The sequence below is a fragment of the Dreissena polymorpha genome, chromosome 16, assembly GCF_020536995.1.
Source record: "Dreissena polymorpha isolate Duluth1 chromosome 16, UMN_Dpol_1.0, whole genome shotgun sequence".
NCBI classification, from domain to species: domain Eukaryota; kingdom Metazoa; phylum Mollusca; class Bivalvia; order Myida; family Dreissenidae; genus Dreissena; species Dreissena polymorpha.
In genome coordinates, this window is record NC_068370.1 from 9637116 (window position 1) to 9658450 (window position 21335).

General features: G+C 33.2%; 2 long non-coding RNA genes across 2 annotated transcripts; one reads left to right on the top strand and one right to left on the bottom strand.

Moving 5' to 3' along the window:
• The first annotated feature begins 1994 nt into the window (after window positions 1-1994).
• On the top strand, window positions 1995-3973 carry LOC127862203 (uncharacterized). Its single transcript, XR_008040499.1, has 3 exons — window positions 1995-2067; window positions 2486-2707; window positions 3185-3973. It is a non-coding gene; the product is annotated as an uncharacterized LOC127862203 (long non-coding RNA).
• Window positions 3974-4474: 501 nt separating this feature from the next.
• On the bottom strand, window positions 4475-7303 carry LOC127862200 (uncharacterized). The gene is made up of 3 exons (XR_008040496.1): window positions 7149-7303; window positions 6474-6659; window positions 4475-5853 (listed from the first exon to the last, which is right to left on the bottom strand). It is a non-coding gene; the product is annotated as an uncharacterized LOC127862200 (long non-coding RNA).
• Between the last annotated feature and the right edge of the window lie 14032 nt (window positions 7304-21335).

Sequence of the window (21335 nt, forward strand, 5' to 3'; positions counted from 1 at the left end):
TATTTCGAACTATAGAAAAATGAATATATGATACAGTCTGTGTTTCTTGTGTTTTCAGTGTCTTTAATGTTTTATAATATTTGTTATCTTCCAATGACACTAGTGTGTGTACTGTTAACTTGCGCAGCACCATGCATTGTTTCACCGTAACAATAGAGTTTAAGATAATTTCACACCCTGCCATAAACCTGTTATTAATAATCCCGATTGTGGTTTTATTCTGGCGCTAAATAATAAGTGCGCGAACGGATATCGTAATTATTTTAAGTTTTCAGACACTGGCGAATAATAAGAAAGTTCGTGTCTGAACATAAAGATGTTAAAAAATACTCCCATACAGTATCCAAAAATTTAGAGACACTGACAACAAAGCTAATGCACTGGATTTTCCCATACTCCTTTGCATTACGTCATTTAGTAATAATACCTTGTAGGCAACATTGTTAAGTATTAATTACTTAAAGGGGCTTGTTCACACTTAAATTGCATTTTTTTTAAGTTTTTCATTTCATGCTTTAAATTCATAAATTTAAACATCGCAAATAACGTGCTCCAGTATAAAACAAAAATAAAGTTAAAATAAGAAAGAAAAAAGTAAGCCGCACCATGGCTCGAACCACTGACCCTTGGATCGGTTTTTTCCCCGACTAAATATAGATTTTAAATATAAATTTAAATATAAACACGCATTGTGACAACAACAACAAATATGGCGGAATCTGTATTGTCAAACACGGAAGAAGAAGGTAATATATGTTTTTGTATTGTAAAACTCAATAGTGCATATGATTTTTTTTTTATAAAAGTAGATTAAAATAGTATTACTGATCAAATGATTCGTTTTCGTTACATAAGTATATGCATATACATCACAGAACGCGTAAATACTGATTCTCTCGTTTACACTTAAGTTACCGACAGAGAGTAAAATTTAAAGCCAAGTTGAATACAGAATTAACTTTAGTATTCGCGCAAATAAATTAAATTTATCATTAGCCTTGGAGTACTGAGATCATTTAAACATTACAGTATCTTTTTCTTTCCTCATAACTGACAGTGACAACATTATTTGTTGGCAGGCATTTCAAGATGCTGTGCATTTATTGACATATTCATTAATGTGTGTTATATGACAATGACATTTATTATTAACTAAAATGCATTTGAATGGTACTGGTAGTTTAATAATTTAAACCCAAATCTCATATTTAACCCTTTAAGCGCTGGAACCGAAGTTTGAAAGCCTTTGCAAACAGTTTGGTTCCAGATGAGACGCCACAGAACATGGCGTCTCATCAGGATCCAAACTGTTTGCTATTCTGATAGTATTCTTTGAAAAAAATCGAAGAAATGGCTAATTTTAGAAATTCAGCGGATGACATTTAGCAGATGACAAATTTCCCAGCATGCAAAGGGTTAATGTATTTATATCAGTTTCTTCTGCACAGCTATTTTATAAATAAACTGAATAACCAAAATATTTTTGAAAATAGTAACACAGTTTAGTAATTCATGGCATCAAATGCATGTAGCTGGCGCCAGACAACTCGCCCAAATACCAACTTGCCCCAAAACAAACTCGCATCAAACATATGGTCACTCGCTCCAACCAAGAGACAACTCGCCCCAATTTATTTTCATTCATCTTATTGTTTCTTTATTTAAAGTATTTTATCTTTATATTCTTTGTTAATTTAGCAAGGCACGTATATATTTTGATAAATGTGTATTTCAACAGTACATTGTATTTTGAATAAATCAAATACAGGTCATCTGAAATGCATGTATCATTATATTTGTAAAAGCCAAGAATATTCTGGATATTCCTCTGTTTTCAATTGTTTTGAATATCCTCAGGATTTGATTTCCTGAATGTCGAAGAAAACTTATTAGATAATAATACCACATATTTACAACTCACTTTTTTAATAGAGATCATAAATAGTTTTAAAAAGTGGTTTAAATTGTGTATTTACTTTTTCAATAGGATACAACCATAATTGAACCAAGAAGTTTATGAAGAAGGGATCACTGGATTTTGTCACTTTGGTACAAGAAACAGAAAAGGTATACTTATTAAGCTGCATTTTATTTCTGTTGATTTCATTTGAGAATATTGAAATAATTTGTAGATAATGTTTTCAGATATTCAGGCAAGTTGAGATTTCATTGACTTTTTTTATGTCATTTCTCAATATTCTTGAATGGAAACAGACAAAAACACAGTTCAACGCACTAATTGTTGATATATAAAACAAAGTCTTTGTATGTAAAACTGTGTTGCTACATGAGCAAAGAATTAAAAAAATGATCCTACACTACACTAGGTGAATATTGAAATTTTACAAAAAAACTGACAGGAATGTTTAAAAATGGTGTCATGAAAAATAAAAAATTCTATATGTACATGTAGCTACATCTTGTGTCAATATATTAGCTTTATGTTCAAAACATTTATTGTTAAATGCAGAAATGTCTTTTCAAGGATATCATAGACCACCTTACTTGTACGGAAGCATAGGAGCTGTTGAAGGAAATTGCTGCCAGACAGTCAGCAGTTATCACTGACAGCCTGTCCTGGTCCAGCTTGGACCATCCTCAAGCTAACCATGATGGTGTGTTTGCAAGAATTGTCCATTTGGTAGACCATGATGAAGACCAGCTTTGTTGTGGCATGGCCTGACAATACTGTACAAGCCACAGACCAGTATGTTTACTGTTGTTGAATATGACCCATTTTTTATGTTTATTTTTCTGTGGGCCTGTTTAACAGAATTAATAATGCACATATTTCAAATATGTTATTTTTCTGTCAGTGTGGACTGTTTAACGGAATTATTAATGCATTTTATCTATATCAAATATTTTATTTGCCTGTGGGCCTGTTTAACGGAATTAATAATGCATTTTATCCTTATCAAATATTGTTGCTTGTAATATGAATATAGAACACGTAAAACTACTCATGTAATTGTCTCAGCTTAAAATCAAAAGTGTAGAAAATTTAACTCATTTACTGTCGAAACAGTGGCCATTATGTTCCTGCATCTTAAAAGTTGGACAATAACAGCTAATATATATATATATATATATATATATATATATATATATATATATATATATATATATATATAGATAGATTTAGCAAGGTGTTTTGAGTTTTTTATGTGTTCATATTTTTCAGAAAAAGGGTTAAGTGGTGACTGATCCTCTCACCCTCCTTATCCAGGAAACGTTTTCGGAACAACGTGTTGGCACTGAAGATGTGGAGGACACAGATTGATCACAGTACATCCTTTGGATACATGGACACCTTCAACGGGACGACAACAAAACTGTACCTGCCTTTTTTTTGAAAGGAAGTAGTTAATAAAATTATTGTTAACAGCTTTTTTAGTCTTGTTGTTTAAGAATGCTTGCAACATTTAAGTGGATAAACGGTTGTTTTAAATTTGAATCTTCAGTAATGCATTCTTTATTAAATGATGTAATCTTATTTCTTTCAATATAGTGTAAATAATAAGAACATTATTATTCTTTGTATACAAAATGAAAACCAAGTTTACTGTTCTATTAATCATTATTTATTTATCTTGTTCTTTTGTCAGAAATATTACAGGGGCATACATACAGTATTCCTTAAATAAAAGGGGCAGTTCTTAGAAAATTAACATGTATTTTAGCAATGCATATTCAAACTTTGTCCACATTTATAACCAGCAACAATATGTAAGTAGTATAATGTAACACAAATTAATACTATGGATTTACTACTGATTTTGTCGTGCCTGTCATCAAATAAACATGTTTTACTGAAAGTTTCTTAAAAGATGTTATGTGGAAGACTTAATCAATCATTTAATAAATATTTGAGCCTCGCTCTGGGAAAAGGGGGTTTAATGCATGTACTTAAGGTTGTCCAAGATTAGGCTGTGCAGACTGCACAGGCTAATCAGGGGCAACACTTTCCGCCTTATCTGGATTTTCTCTAAGAGACTCCCTTTCAACAAAAAATACAATAAAGCAGCATTTGTCTGCCTGATTGGTATGATCAGCACATGTTAATCTCGTACCACAATTTACGCACATGCATTAAGCCCCATTTTCCCAGGGCAAGGCTCACCTATTTAGGTTTTAGCTGTCTATATGCTCTTTAACTTTTGAATCATGATGCAGTTTCATAAAATAATGTATTTTGAGTCGTTTTTAATTGATGCATATTCTTTTGTTCAGTGTTGAACTCAACATGTATTATAATAAGGTGTTCACTTAACATTCTTGCAGTAATGTTTTTCTGTGTAATATACATGTAATAATAAATCAAAATTGAACAACTAGCTTCTTATTTCTTCATGCTATTTATTAAAACATTTTAAACCAAAACAACAAAATCCATAGCATAATGAACACAAAACATAATACTCTATATTCATGAAACAAAACTATAATTGATATCATTTTGAATAAATGTTTCCAACTTTCAACATTTGACAGATCAAATTATTTCTGAATTCCACCAATTTTTTATTTATGGATAAACAGCACTTTATCATCTTTATGACAGTTTATGTAAGGCTATTACAATAAATGGTTGTTTATAGACTGATAAACAATGGAAAACAATACATAATCTATATATAGCATTGTGCTTTGATGTCATTGTTAATGGAACATAAACAAATGTGGTGTGCAGCACGCACTCAACATTGACTATGGTAGCTTATACCTAAAAGAGTCAATAATTCCTTTTCATAGTCTTTACTTGTGACAAAAAAAATCAGGAAAATGCTGAGCCCAGTGTTTATTTAGCTATTTGCCAGACAAGGTTTTCACAAATTCTTCTGTTTCAGAGTGACCTATGATCAAATACTTTGGATCCTCTATTGTAATAACAAAACAATTAATTCACCATGTTTGATCATGCGTCTCCCATAAAAAACTCAACACAAATAATGATACATAACACCTATGAGAGTCAACAATTCCTGTTAATGGTCTTGACTTGTGACAAAAAAATCTGGAACTTGGCCCATTGTTTATGTAGTTATTTGCCAGACAAGGTTTTTACTTATTCTTCTTTTTCAGAGTGATCTATGATTGAATACTTTGGATCCTATATTTTTATAACAAAACAATTAACAAAATTCACAATACCTTACACACTTAAAACTCAAATACATATTCTCATGGCATTTCAGGGCACTTGTATGCTATGTTCATCAGTATTTTATCAATGATATTTCTGCCCTATGTTTATAAGCAGTTCACTTATTAAAATCACATTTTATCACCATGATGATGACAGGACAGTCGACCATAATGTCACACATTTGGTCACGCCTTCATATTAAACAAATAAATTCAAGCATCATTTCAAATACTAAAGTCATCTACTGACTGACAAAACAGCCAGGGTCACACATGCACTTTCATACTCAATGGTATACATCCTATAAAACCATGCTGCCAAATTCACACAACATGTTCCTACCCATAGTCAGTTATCATTGATTTCAGCTTTGTCAATTTTTTAATTCATAATAATGGTATGTTGAAGTTAGTTAAAACAACATAGTTACATACACCATGTACCAATTTGTATGAGTAAATCTTCATATTGTTTCCGGATTGCTTGCCCTTGACCTATTGGATATTGCAGCTCCTCATTAGCCGCAGGTGGATATATAAGGGGCAATTGTAGAGGCAATCAGCTTTGGATAAGCTGAATCAAAATGGAACTTTGATCGAAGGGTTTTTTCCTTGATGATCTCTGTGTACTCAGTGCATGTACGTGTATCCCTTCTTTTCATTGATTGGCACCACCGTCCAATTGTTGGCTGCCTTCAATTTACTCTGAAATAACATATAAGCATATTTGTAATTTTGAAATGTACACTAAAACTTATCATAAAAACTATGTATGAAATTTGTTTGCTATTTTAAACATTATTTTATTCATATCATGCCAATCAGGTAACATACCAATACTTTTCTGGGCTACTTGATTCACCAGTATTAACTTATGAACCTACCAATACTTTTCTGGGCTACTTGATTCACCAGTATTAACTTATGAACCTACCAATACTTTTCTGGGCTACTTGATTCACCAGTATTAACTTATGAACCTACCAATACTTTTCTTGGCTTCTTGATTCATCAGTATGAGCTTATTATATGATTAAGTTATCATACTTGAGTCACTAACTGACAATAACTGTACAACTAGAGATTGGAGGAGAATGGCATTGAAATAATTTTATGACCAATCACCATGCAAGTTATCTGAACGGTTGAGAAAACAAACCAGCTATCGGATATCTTCTGGTTTTCATAACATAAAAAGTTTCTGGTAAAAAAAATGATAAAGCAATTATATTACCAAAGAACTTTAGGAAGCACATAGAATCTTATTGAATATAAATATATTATTTTAACAATTAAAATATGCTAAGACAGGGTTGTTTGCATACTCTAAGTAAGATGTTATCTCTCCAATTCCTGACACATGACCAGGTGTGGTACTTCCTTGTGACACAAATGACAGGCCAGGACCTGGCGGGGGCTGATGACCGTGCATAGGTGAAGAGTTTGTTGTTCTAACATTATGCTGAACAATCAAACTTGCAATAGTTTGACCGGCACGTCTTCCTAAATACCTTAAAAAGAAGGTTTGTTTTAGAATATAAAATTGATCACATATCAATTTAAAGAAACAACAAAATTGATGTTAAAATCAGGGAATAAACTGTATAATCATATTATCATATCATGATAATTGATTACATAATATAACATATACATTTGCATACCAGTATATTTTATAATAAAATATATACCGAATAAATTAATCATTCATAATTCATCATTTATCATTAATTTTATGCTTCATTTGACTCGTGTTGGAGTGTTCCTTATACGTTATAACGAATTCATTAAATTGATACGAACATCTTGGCATAGGGGCATAAAGGCTTATTTTAAAACGCGCAATGAACAAATTATGTTATCAGTGCGTATCTGGTTTCGTTGCAGAGTAAAATATCCATACAATAAAACTAAATACCTATCCAAACTTTTGCTAAAATTCCTTTGTAAACAGGCAAAACTTGCCAAAAACTAAACGTAGCTTCTAAAATATGACTTACAATTCGTTTGTTTAAGCCATTACCCTGTCTTCGTCTCTTCCAACGATACTCCTATGGTTCTGCAAACACTCAGTCTTGTCGCCAAGATTGAATAAATTCGAGCGATGTCGCTGGCTCCGGCTTTTGTTTCTCTTTATTTATATTTTCGATCACAGAAATGAGATGCATTTGTTTGTAAACCAAAAGCGGATAAGCGCAGAGCGCATGCGCAGGCTGCATTCTGGTATACTAGTTGGGATTTCATTCACAATTTCTGACTAAAAATAACTCATTTCGCGTCTGAGACGCTTTATAATTTTCAGGTTTTCAAATCGTCAAAAGTTGCACCTAATGGAAATTTTAGAGCATGGAAACAATTTGGTATTTTTTTTTTAAAGCAAATATCATAATACACTGAAAATTTGCAAATCCGAAACAATTTTTTTCAATTTTGTCAATTTATCAAAGTGTGAACAAGCCCCTTTAAGGATATGTTCGCAATGAATTCAAAATGACATTGTTTAACCGACAGAAATTCTAAAGTTGTACTTTGAAAAGTACAATGATTATCATTTATTTAAACTGTAGTAAGAATATTTAATGTGCACCCCAACAAAATGTGGAGATTTTTATTTCATTGTCTTTAAAACATAAACATTTAGCACATTAAAATGTGTGCCAGTTTGTCACACTTCTAAGGAGGACCATGTAGCTGTCCATCGCCCGAATTTTCCGTCTCTCGAAGTGTCTGTCTGTCTGTCTGTCGATCTGTCTTTTTGCATTTTGGTCTGTTAATCAGTATCTCTGTCTGTCTTGTCTGTCGGTTTGTCAGTTTTTCGGGTTAATCTATCTGTATCCGGGTTTTATGTCAATCGATTTTCTGTCTATAATCAGTATGTATGTCAACCGTCTCTCGGTCTTTCTGTCTGTCTGGCGGATTGACTTGTCTTCCTTTGGTCTTTCTGTCTGTTTATCTATATTTACACATTCTATTATCGCCAACGTGTATTTATCGATGTAAATAAATGAAGACTGATTTACCCCAACCGCTAATGTTGAACTTGTAAAACTTCAACAAGTTTCAACAAGTTTTAATGAAACAATACTTAACTACGATAGTGTTGAAAATAACATGTTAATCAAGCGAGTCTCACAACATAAAAAATGAATGGTGCAGCTTTTATGTGAAGCAAAATACAATCATCTGTGTTCTAATTCCTATTGTATCCATTCAGAAAAGAGTTTCCGGTTCCGGTTTGGTCAACAGATAAAAATAAAATGAAGGTATAAATCTTTTCTAATATAATGTGCTAGTTTGAAATATGTTTTAAATTTAATATGAAATGTACACAGGAAGACTCCAGAGACACGTAGGGAAGTGTATTTTTATTCCCACTAGAAATATTTCGTAATTTACCCCACGTAAATTGTTGATCTTACCCCACCCAGTATACTTACGATTGAAGGTCATTCAGGCATGGCAAATACAAAAAAGAATTTGACTACAAACAGTGCAAACTGTCCATGTACAGAGTGCCAAGTTGCTCTAGATGAAAAAAAGAAATCCATACAGTGTGACCTGTGTGACTCCTGGTTTTGCCAAAAGTGCACAATTTCAAGACAAACTAAATAAGATTGAAGAGAAAATTAAAAAAATCCAGTCAACAGTACCCTCACAACTGGCAGGACAGAGTGGGAATATGAATGACATTCAGGAGATGGTGCACCAGGCCATGCAAGAAGAGTGTGAAATTGAAATGAGAAAGTTGAATGTTTTGGTGCAAGGGCTTCCAGAAAGCAAAAAAAAGGTTTTGCAGAAGGAAAGAAAGACGACCTCATAAAGGTGTGTGAAATTCTGAATGTGAAACTAAATTGCAATGTCGAGGTGAAGGAATGTATAAGATTAGGGCGTACATTTGATGACAGGAAAAATTCCAGCCCAATTAGAATCTCGGTTCTGGACTTTTGAGAAAGTAAGAGAACAGTTTTTGAGTCTGCCAGGAGGCTTCGTAATGATCCACTATTCGCGCATCTATATTACACCGGACCTGACTATAAACCAAAGACAACAAGACTTTAAACTGAGGGAGGAGAAACGCACTCGTGAGTTAAATGGGGAAAGTAATCTAGTCATTAGGCGCGGTAAGGTGGTGAAACTTAACAATACAGCTGATACGTCTACTATGGGAGATCACTCATATACACCAGCGAGAGGTCCAGGACGTGGGGGTCGGGGGCCTGGAGAGGAGCTCCCAGGGGGGGGGCACACTCGGACATAACAGTAAGGAATGATTTTGAGGTTTAGGGCGGTTCCTTAATAGGGACCGAGCCATTTCGTGGTCAGTGAAGATGAAGACTCCGATTGTACATATGTTGAAAGTTCTTTAAATAGTTCTTTTAGTTCTGAAAGTTTAAACAGTTTAAACAGTTAAAATAAATCTGACAGTTTTACGACTCAAAAGTCTTTTGTAACAGGAAGGCAGACTAAATCAAAAGTAAATAAACTGACAGTGTATTATACAAATGCTGATTGTTTACTGAACAAGGTGAATGAGCTTAATGTTGTCATTTCGATGCAAGACCCTGATATAATCGTAGTCACGGAAGTTTTCCCGAAAAATAGCAACCCTTTATATGTACATGAGAATGAATATAAGATTCAAGGATATAATAGTTTCATTGGTAATGTTGCAGACAATAGTAGAGGTGTTATACTATATGTCAAAGACTGTATACCATTAGACCAATGTTTAAACCTGAATAATCCCCCTATGAAAGAGTCATCTTGGTGTGAAATACGGCTAAATAAGAAGGAGAAACTTCTTATTGGGGGTATATATAAAAGTCCAAACAGTTACAGTGACAAAAATGATAGATTACTATCAATATTTGACATTGACTATATCAAATCACACAGAAACTTGGTACTTGTCGGAGATTTTAATTGTACGGGTATAGAGTGGAGCTCGTTGACTACTTGTCATAATGAAAATCATATAAGTTCTAAATTCATTGAAACGCTACGCGACAATGTCTTTTTTCTCAACATGTGCAGGATAATACTAGTTATAGAATAGGACCAATTCCCAGTCTGTTAGACTTGATACCGACCACATCAGTCTATTGTTTGATATAAAATGTGACTTTGATATTAAGACTGCAACAAAACCGAGGAAAAACTTTTACAAAGGTGACTACAATTCTTGTAGAGAGTACTTGGACAATGTTAATTGGGAGGAGATGCGAAATTTGAATGTGAATGAATCGTGGAAATATATTCTTAAAAACATAAACCATATCATTGACAATTATATTCCGTGGAAGAAAGAGGGAGGTAGACCGAAGCCAAAGTGAATGGATCATTACTGTGTACGATTAGTAAAGAAGAAGAATCATACATGGAAAAGATTTACATTTAGTCGTAGATACCGTGCTTATGAAGAATATTGCAAGTTAAGAAATAAGGTATCAAAGGCAGTGCATTACGCCAAGAAAAAAACATGTAACAGTTAAGACAAATGCCAAGAAATTCTGGGGCTATGTGAAAGAACAGACAAAATCTAAATCTGGAATAGGTAATTTGACTGGTGTGACTGTGGGGACCATAACTGAAGATAAGGAAAAGGCCGAAGTCCTGAACAATTTCTTTACTTCTGTGTTCACTGTTGAAGGGGACTCTAGGACACCTGATTTTAAAAACAAATTACACTCAAATGAAATTATTGAAGACGTACCAATAAGTGCATCCGTTTAAATTTCTTCACAAATCGCATAGTAAACGCATGGAATACGCTTCCAGATGAAATTGTATCTTCGAAAAGTGTTGATGAATTCAAAAGAAAACTGGACATTCTCTGGCAATCGAAACGTTTTAATACAGAGCACATTTACTACCATTATGAATAGACGACCAAACCGGACCGGACTACCACAACGATGACAGATCGAGGGGAATGATAGTCCATCTAGGGACTAATAATTTTCCCAGTCATCACAAGGTATAATGATACCATCATGTTCATGAAAATAAATATGACATCAACATACTGTTTGTGTTTGTTATTTTCAACAAGTTTATAGTATGGGTGAGTAAAGTAGATTTTATGTTATGTAATTATTATTAAGATTGTCACTTGTGCTTATTTGTATAATTGTCTACTTTATGTGTTTTTTTGGTAATATATCATAGCAATTAATGTCATTACATTCACATTTGATCATTTTAATAATTTGAAATTGAAAATGGTCAAGTTTCATTTAGGCTCATTTTGTCATTGTTGGCTCGGGTACTATTTAAATTTACCCGGGGTACTTATGAGTATACTTAAATGAACCCCGGGTACGGAAAATATACTAGCATGTACCCGGCCTATTTAGACTGTACCCAAGTTTAATTCCTGCACAAAATCTGATGTTGTAAAACAGGCTACGGAATACCAAAAAAAAATCTCTTTGAACAAAATCTTCCTCAACATGCATTTTTGAGTAGAAGTTGTGATAACATTGATGCCCTTCTACAGAATATTGACATAAAAACGAACATTATTAATTAAAACAATTAGCCGACAACGACCAATTAAGCGTTATAATTCCCGGGTACGTTTCAGTATATTTACCGTACCCGGGGTACATGTAAGTAGTACCCGAGCCGACAATGACCAATCGAGCCTCATTTAGACCCTTACCTAGGCTAATACCACACGATTTCGAATAGACTTCCATGTTAGAGCTTTAATATTTAGAATAATCTTTTGTTGTATCAACAAAATTGTGTTAATGTCCACTACATTATATTTATTTTATTTTCAATTGTTATACTCAGTTGAATAAAAATGTATTGATATTTTCAGATTTCCACTAGAATCAGCTTTTCTGCTTTTGAAGCAGGAATTTTACTGGAAATGTCCTGCCGAATGTAGTTGGAGCAGTGGACGGGGCCGTTATTTTAATTATATCAAAGCGCTGAAGGCACTGAAGTTGTACGCTATTGCATAATCTTAGACGCAACTCAGTTTTCAAAATAATGTTATAGCTTTTTGTATCGCAAGTTTGAAATGAACACAACCCATTCAAATTTATAAAGAGTGTGTCTTAAAGCACAGGTCGAGATGTGGGTGCACTGTTTATCCTCAAATTTATGTTATAGAAATAACTTAGACAAAATAACAACAATATTCTCTTTTTTCGCAATTGGTTGCTGCACTGGCAACCATCTTTAGAATTTTGGTTGCCTTGCTTAAGAATAACAAGCCTAGAATCATGTACATGATGTGTTATGTGTATCTAATACTTTATTTATTATCTTTAAATTAATCAGCAACAATTTTGCCGACATTACAGACTTTTAATGCATCATGTCTTGTTGATCCACAGTCGCCAATTTGTATTGTATGTTAAATTGGATTGAGTTGTTTCAAGCTTTGAAAACGCTAGTTGCCCTGGTTTTTAGTTGTACGCGATAGCGGACAACCAAGTTTACAGAGCGTGCTATGCAAGTCAGTCTGCTCTTTACTACGCTAAGAACGATAACCACCGCATCCTACGCTAAGAACGATAACCGCCGCATCTGCCATCTGAGGCTATTAATAGATGCTGATAAACAAGTACAGTGCATGAGCGACAGCACTCGTAGGCCTGCACTAGCTGCAGTAAAATTATGCAGACGACGAATGAGTGGGAACAGTGGTGTAATGGTAGAACACTGGCTCAGAGATCGAGAGGTTCCTGGTTCGAATCCCGCCCTGTCCACTGGAATTTGTCTGAGCAAGAAAATTATCCCACATATGCTCCGCTCATGGAAATTGTGCATTGCATGCAAAATACATTTATTCGACTTGTAAAGAATTTTAACAAATTAAAGTTAAATTCATTTTATACCACTAAAATGTTTTGTCGATTTCTCATATTGGCATAAATAAATTTGTAATCAGAAACTCGCTTCTGAATTTTAATGTTAACGCGACATAAACAAATAAATTCTAGCTTCAAATAAACAGTGCTTCGTGTATTTCTGCTGTTTCTTTGTCTCAGTAAAAAGCATTCGAAAACTATGCAGACATTTACAACGTCACGTGAAAAGTGTGGGTGTATTTATTGAACAGCAAGTCAGGCGACTACCACAAATTGACACCATGAGCACTGTGTAATCAAGCTTCTGTTCTTTAATTCTTAAGCAAATGCAACTATCAGTTATATCTTGAAAAAATTGTCTTGAGTTACATAAGAACTCTTCTTTATGGTTCATTGATGTTGTGTCAAGATGGCCTGGTGCGACACATGACGCTTATGTGTTTGATAGCAATGGCTTAAAGATAACTGTGTTGCTTTAATTCACAAAATAGATCAATTCACAGCAATAACTGAGCATTTTATTTGAACTCTTAAATATACATTATGCTTGTCCTCTTTTTATGAAAGTAATTGTTCCGATGTATTTAAATGACATTGTGCATAAATGGCTAATGCAGACACAAATAACGTGTTTTTATAGGCTATTGACAATTTTTATAAATGAACATACAGTATAACTTTGTATTGACATCAAATAAACCTCAGTGGAAACAGCACAATTTTGTCAATTAAAATGTAGAAAATTGTTGACGATTTTTTAAGAAGGAGCGCAATCTTTTAGACTCATTGTGCAATGTTAAAGAAAGACTTGTGATTTTTTTTAGATGTCTGCATCGCACTGGCGAACGACTGCCTTTCAAACCAAATAAGTGCTATGAAACGGCAAATGTTGACATGCGCCTGCACTAACTGTGCTTGGAATTATTCATTCCGCTGATAGAGGTAGAAGTTGGGAACAAGATCGATCCTGCGGTTACAAACAACGCACCAGTACAGGGAGCAGCAGTCAATACGAGGCAGCAGCTGGTCGAACTGTTTAGTTGAAAATGTCGTAAAGTGATAGTTATAAATATTTAAAGTGATATATTGCGGTAATATTATATACTAGTACATGTACTGCTGTATGCCAATGAAAAGATAGATTGAAATGTAAATAAAATCATACATTATGTGTAGCAAGATCAGTAAAAGTAGGTAAATAGAGCATCCAACTGAAAACAAGATGTATATCATTCGTTTAAAGGGGCATATCGGCGATATTAATAGTAATTCTTGACATGGCTTGGCCAATTTATTTCGGTATGCCAATGCAAAAGAATATTTAAATATAAATGAACACACACATTATGTGTGGCAAAATCGGTAAAATAAGGATTATACAGCAACCTCCCCCTCTAAAAAAACACACAAAAAAACACAAGATGTATAGAATAGATGTAAAGGGGCATATTACGTTATTAAATTGATTGTAATTCTTGGCATAACTTTATAAATGTATTGCTGTTTGCCAATGCAAATGTAGATTTAAATTTAAATGAAAACTCTCATTATTAATAATGTGTATCGAGATCATTAAAGTTTGGTCAATTACGTATCCAACATAAAACAAGACGTACACAAAACACTTAAAGGGACACATCAACGGAATTCGTTTTAATTCTTGGCAAAACTTGACCATTTCACGGCATTTCATTTGTATGCATACATGTATTTATAAATAGTAACAGATTATTGAAATTGCTATGAACATATGTGTGCAAGGCATTTTTATGTTCACAGTTCGTGTACGATAAATACACAACTCAACACAAGTATTGCATTTTTATGAAAACGTTTACATACAGCAAATATGCATGTGAAAAGAGATATTACAAATGACAATTGTGACGAACATGTTAAACACTCCTTCACTGCCTACATGAACTTCGTTATCTATAATAATTTTTTGAAATTATAATAATCTATAAGTCTTTGACTGTAATGTAATAATACTTACATTTGTATTGATTTTTGACGATGCTGCATCAGCGAAGCAGCTCGTCTTAGAAGTTATCATTCCATGAAAAATTCTTCACATTGGCGACCTATGTAAAAGACCGAGCCAGTCCGATTGAGATAGCTCGATTTTTCTAATCGGCATACCTCGCTGATTATCATTGATAACATTCTCCTAGCAGAGTTGTCGTTCGTGCCTGAACATACAACAATGGCCGCGCCTATGAGAGAATGTTGACACTCGTGTCAAAACTTTCTTACATCATAAATCGGTTTGTTTGGCTATTTAAAAACTGTCATTTCGGATATGTGAGTATTTATTCACTTAATCTCCGCTAATGACAACACTGGATTGAATTCGAAGGATATATTCGATTTGAATGAAGGACTTTCTGGATATTGACAGCTTGACACGGTAAAACTGGCGAACTGGTATTTTTAGTTATCAATTTAAGTCACATTTTGCTTTATAGTATTCGATCATTTTGCGACTTATTGAATGACTATGATACCCGATATCAACATATCATATGGGATTTGCAGATCATCAAGCTGTCCCGAAATTCAACATTGATTACAAAGTCTTTACTCAAATTACTGGTTTGTATTCTTTCTTCTTTCTATTTTAGTACTTGATATCATTTAAAGTTAAATGAACTGTGTCACAGTAAAAGAGACATTAAGGCGATTGTGGCCAGTTTGGATCCAGATCAGCCTGCAGTCGCTTGAAAGCTGTTTGCTTAAAAGCGGTTTTCTGACAATAACAAATAGTTTAATTGGATACTGATTAGACTGCCCTTTTCCTATGACCTGGCTCAAATAATAGAATTGTCATTATCAAATGATTTTATTTCGAAAATTAATCAAGTGTTTTTTGTTCTGGTCCCTCGGGATCAATGACTCTAGCACTTTCGTGTTGAGAATTGAATACTGCTTAAGGCGATGCTAGGGGGGCGTGAGAGATGTTGCATCTTCCATTATCTCTCATGAACCGACTCAATAAAACCGAGTCGGCAATATTTGACTTAATTTTTGGTTTGGTTGCTCTGGAGGGATCGAAAAATGTCAGAATCTTCCTAAAAGCCTAGTGGTAGAGTGTCGACTTTGATTGCAGGAGGTTGCGCTGCGGGTTTGATCCCCAGAAGCGACATTGAAAACTAGCCAACTTTGTTATATAAAAGGCTGCTAAACCTGATATACTAAGATAATGTGAATTTGCTCTCACATGGTGGTCATCAGTTATATTATATAAAAACTCACAGCAGTAGTAAACACTGGGACAATAATTAATGAACGCAACTGTCATTTGTCTTTGACACTTTGAGTTTGACATGGCCTAGATTTAAATATGTGACTTGACTTTACCAGCACTCTTGTGACAGAGCTAATGTGTAAATGTACCATTGAAGATCACCTAAATCCAGATTTGCTATTATAGAAGTGTGGAAAGTTTTAAGGTTGTGACATTTAAGCAAAAATGGGTCATTACCGAGAGGCCACAACTGCTCTATGACTGTTTTAAAACAAGAACAATCAGTGTCCGATTTAGATTGCCTTACATAGTTCAATAAAAATTAATTTCAGAAGCCTGGTAACAGTTTAACTTTAATGTTACCAATGTGTCAGGCCAGGGCCTTGATTTTGAAATCTAGGACATGCATGGTCAGATGATGTCATTAAAGATAATACATTTTTTCAAACACATACAAATGTAAGCATGTATCTGTAACAAATGTAGATGTTATAAATAGTAAAATGCACTTAGTCAGAAGGCATTTGACTTTTTTGCTGGTGCGTTGGCACACCAGGGGGCTCGGTTGCAATGGTTTGATGGACTGCTTGGATGTGTAGTTACATAATATACAGTATATCAAACTGTATTATTTTAAATATGTTTGCATCTAGTATACTTATATTTATTATATTTACAAAATTAATGTATATGAATGATAAACTTGACTGAAATCATTTAAATGATACTAAAATCATGACAGTAATTTATACTGATAATTATTTAATTAATATGTTGCTTAATACAATCATGTACATCTATATCAAATGAGATCATACTGTAACTTCAGTGATGAAGTTCAGTGAATTAAATTAAATCCAAAATGTAAGTCACTCCCATCTTTCTCCCACAGCGCGCAAACCTAAAGGTCCTGCTGTGTACCTATCCAGATCCAGATCCAGATCCAAAAATATTATACATAATTATGTATCATGTTGTTTTGAGGGGATGATTTTCCCTCTGTTGTATCAATGTATTGTTTTACTTTTTAATCAGTGTGTTTAAAGATATATAAACATAGCTCCAGGGTAAGAACTTCAGGCAATGAATATTTCACCCCTGCTCTTTTTTTCTAATGGATGTTTGAGCAAGTTCCTACATTAAATACAGTCAAATATATGTTATAATAGATTAAATTTGTACATTAAATATTATTTTTTAGTGTTAAAAAGATATAGTACGAATGTTCATGCTAGATGAATTAAGTGCCTTAGTCAAGCGGTATTTAAACATTTGTAAATGGTAAAATTTTCTGAAATGTATACCCATTTTCTCTTGAGCACTGACCAGATATAAAATGTATACCATTTAACCACTTTTATATGAAGCCCTGACCAGATCTCAAATGTATATCCCTTTTCTCTGGCACCCTGGTCATCTCCTGTTGATCACCTAACAAACACCTATCAAAATGGCAAATTATATGCAGAACAGCTCATTATAAGCAATGGTTGAATTAAATACTTCAGAAAAAAATTGACATCCTTTAACATGAAAGTTTAACTTTCACAGTCATGGAAAAAGAGCCTGCACAACACAGATCAAACATACTTTTTATTTGTGGATCACCCCATATCTTGATACTATATGTGCATAAATATCTGAAAAAAATGTATTTTATGTCCTTAATTGACTTGGCTATAGTTAGCAGATTATTATAAGCTTAATCAGTATATTTATATCATTATTTATGCTTTGTGTATTGTAAACATATACACAATCATGCAGTTACATGATAGCAATAGATAATAACAAAGCCACCCATACTATAAAGGTCATTTGCAAAGCCTATGGTAAAAATGTGAACACATTGAGTGTAATCGCCCTCTCGTGCCAGCAAAAACAACACGTTGACAGGTTGTCATTTTTTATAGTTCTACTTTCACTTTCATTTTGTGATATCAAACTTTTAACAATTATGTGGCTGAGAAAAATATAGCCATTGCTTATTTAATATATTTTCTGTACATTTCTTCAATAAACCTACATCAATACACGATTGTCTTCGTTAATTCAAACATTCCTGACAGGCTACCACTTTGTTAACATATTTCGCTTACATTTTGACGCGCGTAGGTAGGACCGCATTACAGCTTACGAAATGTGTATTCATACTATTGCCTTCGAGGTACTTATCCGATGTTTGACGGAAAGGGCTGAGCATGTGCGATTGTGGTACTACTTTCCCGTACCCCCAATTTATTTCCCGTACCCAAAATTTTCGTACCCAATTTTTTGGCGTACCCAAAGTTTTTTTCGTTCCAAATTTTTTGTTCGTACCCAATTTTTTTTCGTACTCAAATTTTTTTTCGTACCCAAATTTTTTGTTTGGCATAATTTTTTCTTACCAAAAATCTTCGTACCAAAATTTGTTTCGTACCCACATACACAATTGTGATGATGTAGATAAACTAAGATTGATGCTTTTATATCGATCCTCTTCAAAAGCATCGTCACACCAGTACTCTCAGTACTTTGATTTTAATCTACATTGACTCGCATTTTCTAAAGCACTGTATGCATTTGAATGACATGCGCGAAAGTTTACATTATATTTTTGACATATAGAATATGTTTGATTGTTTTTTAGTTTGTAAGAACCATCGTTTGCTGATATAAAAATGAAATAAAATCGTGGCTGACTGGTGTGACTGGTGTTGTTATTTTGTATTGGGCCTTAAATAATACGAGTATTTCAACGTGCGAGTTCACCTCACAAGTATGCCTTAAAGGATTAAATTTAGCACAAACGTGAAAAAAATGTTGCAAATAACGTAATTCTCTGTGTATATCTAGAACTATGATTAACATTTGATTTCAAACATCAAATCGATATCAACAACTGATACGTTTTAAGATACAATAAAAAATAATTATTTCTCAATTTCACCTTTAAATACCTTCCCGCAAATAGATTTCATCCAAACTTGCCCAAATTAATGGGTTTTCAAAAAATAAGAAAACAGAGATAAAATTTGGTCTCTAAAGGTTCGTTTGTTCACAATTACGATTCAAAATAACACTCGCAGACAAACAATTAATGCTAAGTTCCAACACAGTTAATCACAACTAAAAATGCACTTAATGGTGTTTCCAATTCCAGATCACGAGCCTTATAAAGTTCCCGTATGCTACATGTACACGATGTTGCATGTCGCGTCTTAAAGGGACTGTCAACCGCAATTGACGAAAAAAGAAAAGTTCTAAAATACCGTATTTTTTTACAATTATTAGTTTATATTGATTAAAATATAACGACTGGTATATTACATTACTTGAAAAAAGTTCATATTTTGAGTATATTCGGTAATAAAATTTCGCGATGTGAAATCGAAAGTACATCGCAAAAAAAGGTGACATAACGATATACACACTATAAATAACGCAAGTAGATTGTTCATTTTATATATAAAATTTATACGATTCACTACGCATGCATAATTTGCATTCCTGGGTAAATTACCACTTGACGATGATGATCAATCTACTTGCGTTATTTATAGTAAACTGGTAGTTTACCTGGTCCATGTACCCAGTAAAATTTATTACCGAATATACTGAAAATATGAAAACTTAACAACTTTTTTTCAAGTAATGTAATATACCAGTCGTGATATTTTAATATAAACTAATAATTGTAAAAAAATACGGTATTTTAGAACTTTTCTTTTTTCGTCAATCGCGGTTGACAGTCCCTTTAAGAAGTTCAACGTGTTACAAAAACAGGAATAAACATTTAATGTTTCTTTTAATCAATTGCTAACCAAAAATAAACAAAATGTTTTTTCTAATCAAATTGGTCCAAGAGAAAAAAATATGCGAACAAAACTCAATAATATTTGTATGTATGTATATATTTGCGCGTGCGGCAACAACACTTCATGGAAGTTGATATCTTAACCCGTTGTCTGAGAAATTAAAATGACAAAAGTGTTCCGATTTATTTTTTAAGCATAACATTAAATGTATATAAAGATTTTGACTATAATTTATATGCAATCAAATATATTTTGATGACATATTTCAAACATATGATGATTCAATACCAATTAACTTAATTCTAAGGAAAGCTATCTGTTTTAAACAAGTATTACTTGCGAAGATATTCAACTGTTAGGATGTATCGAATTTTTTCCGTAATTAGACTCATGATCGCCGTTACACTCACGCGATAAAAAGGTCTGTGTTGTCTTAGGGATGATGGTTGATTCGTATTATGTAGTTTAGGGGCTTCACAATATTTATCAATTTGTATTGCCTAATCATACTTTATTTTTTGATAGTATTCCCTTATTTGACATACATCCGGTTTTTAAACGACTATCCGTAAAAGCATACACATATTGCGCAAACGGTGTTACAGTAAAAACAAATTTGCGTGAAACTTAACTGCCACGCACGTCCTTAACTGTAAACAATAGTTACTTATGAAAAGTGAAAAGCAAATGGTGAGCAATTGAATCCTTATGGCGAGTAAGTTATTAAAACAACCTTTAAAGAATTTACGCGGTAGCAATTTAATTTCAGTACATGTATATTTCGCTTTTTTATAGCCATATGTTAATATTTGCTGATTAAAGTACCTTAATACGCATCTAAAAAAACGTGTTTTTATGAGTTCGAAATTGTTCCTATCGTCTGTCAAGTTCCATTCATGAAAAGAGTGCGTGTTGCAACAGACCTGGAGTTATAACTAAATATAGACGTGCAATTCAATACCTTAAGTATTTTAGGATGAACAATTTAAATCGGAATAAATGCACACGATGTGAAAGTATTGACCCATTGAAACTATAGAACAAAATACGTTACTAAATATAGACTTGCAATTCAGTACCTTAAGTATTTTCAAGATGAACAATTTAAATCGGAATAAATGCACGCGAAAAATATTTAATATTTTTTAATGTGGTTTGATCGCGAATTTAATACAATGCTCGTTGATATCAATATATTTGTTATTAGAATTCTTTTTTCATCTTTGTAATCATAAGTGGAGTTCGCGTGAATCCTGTATAAAATTATGAGAGATTGTAAATCAATGGCATTTACCTCCTTTTTTTCAAAATCTC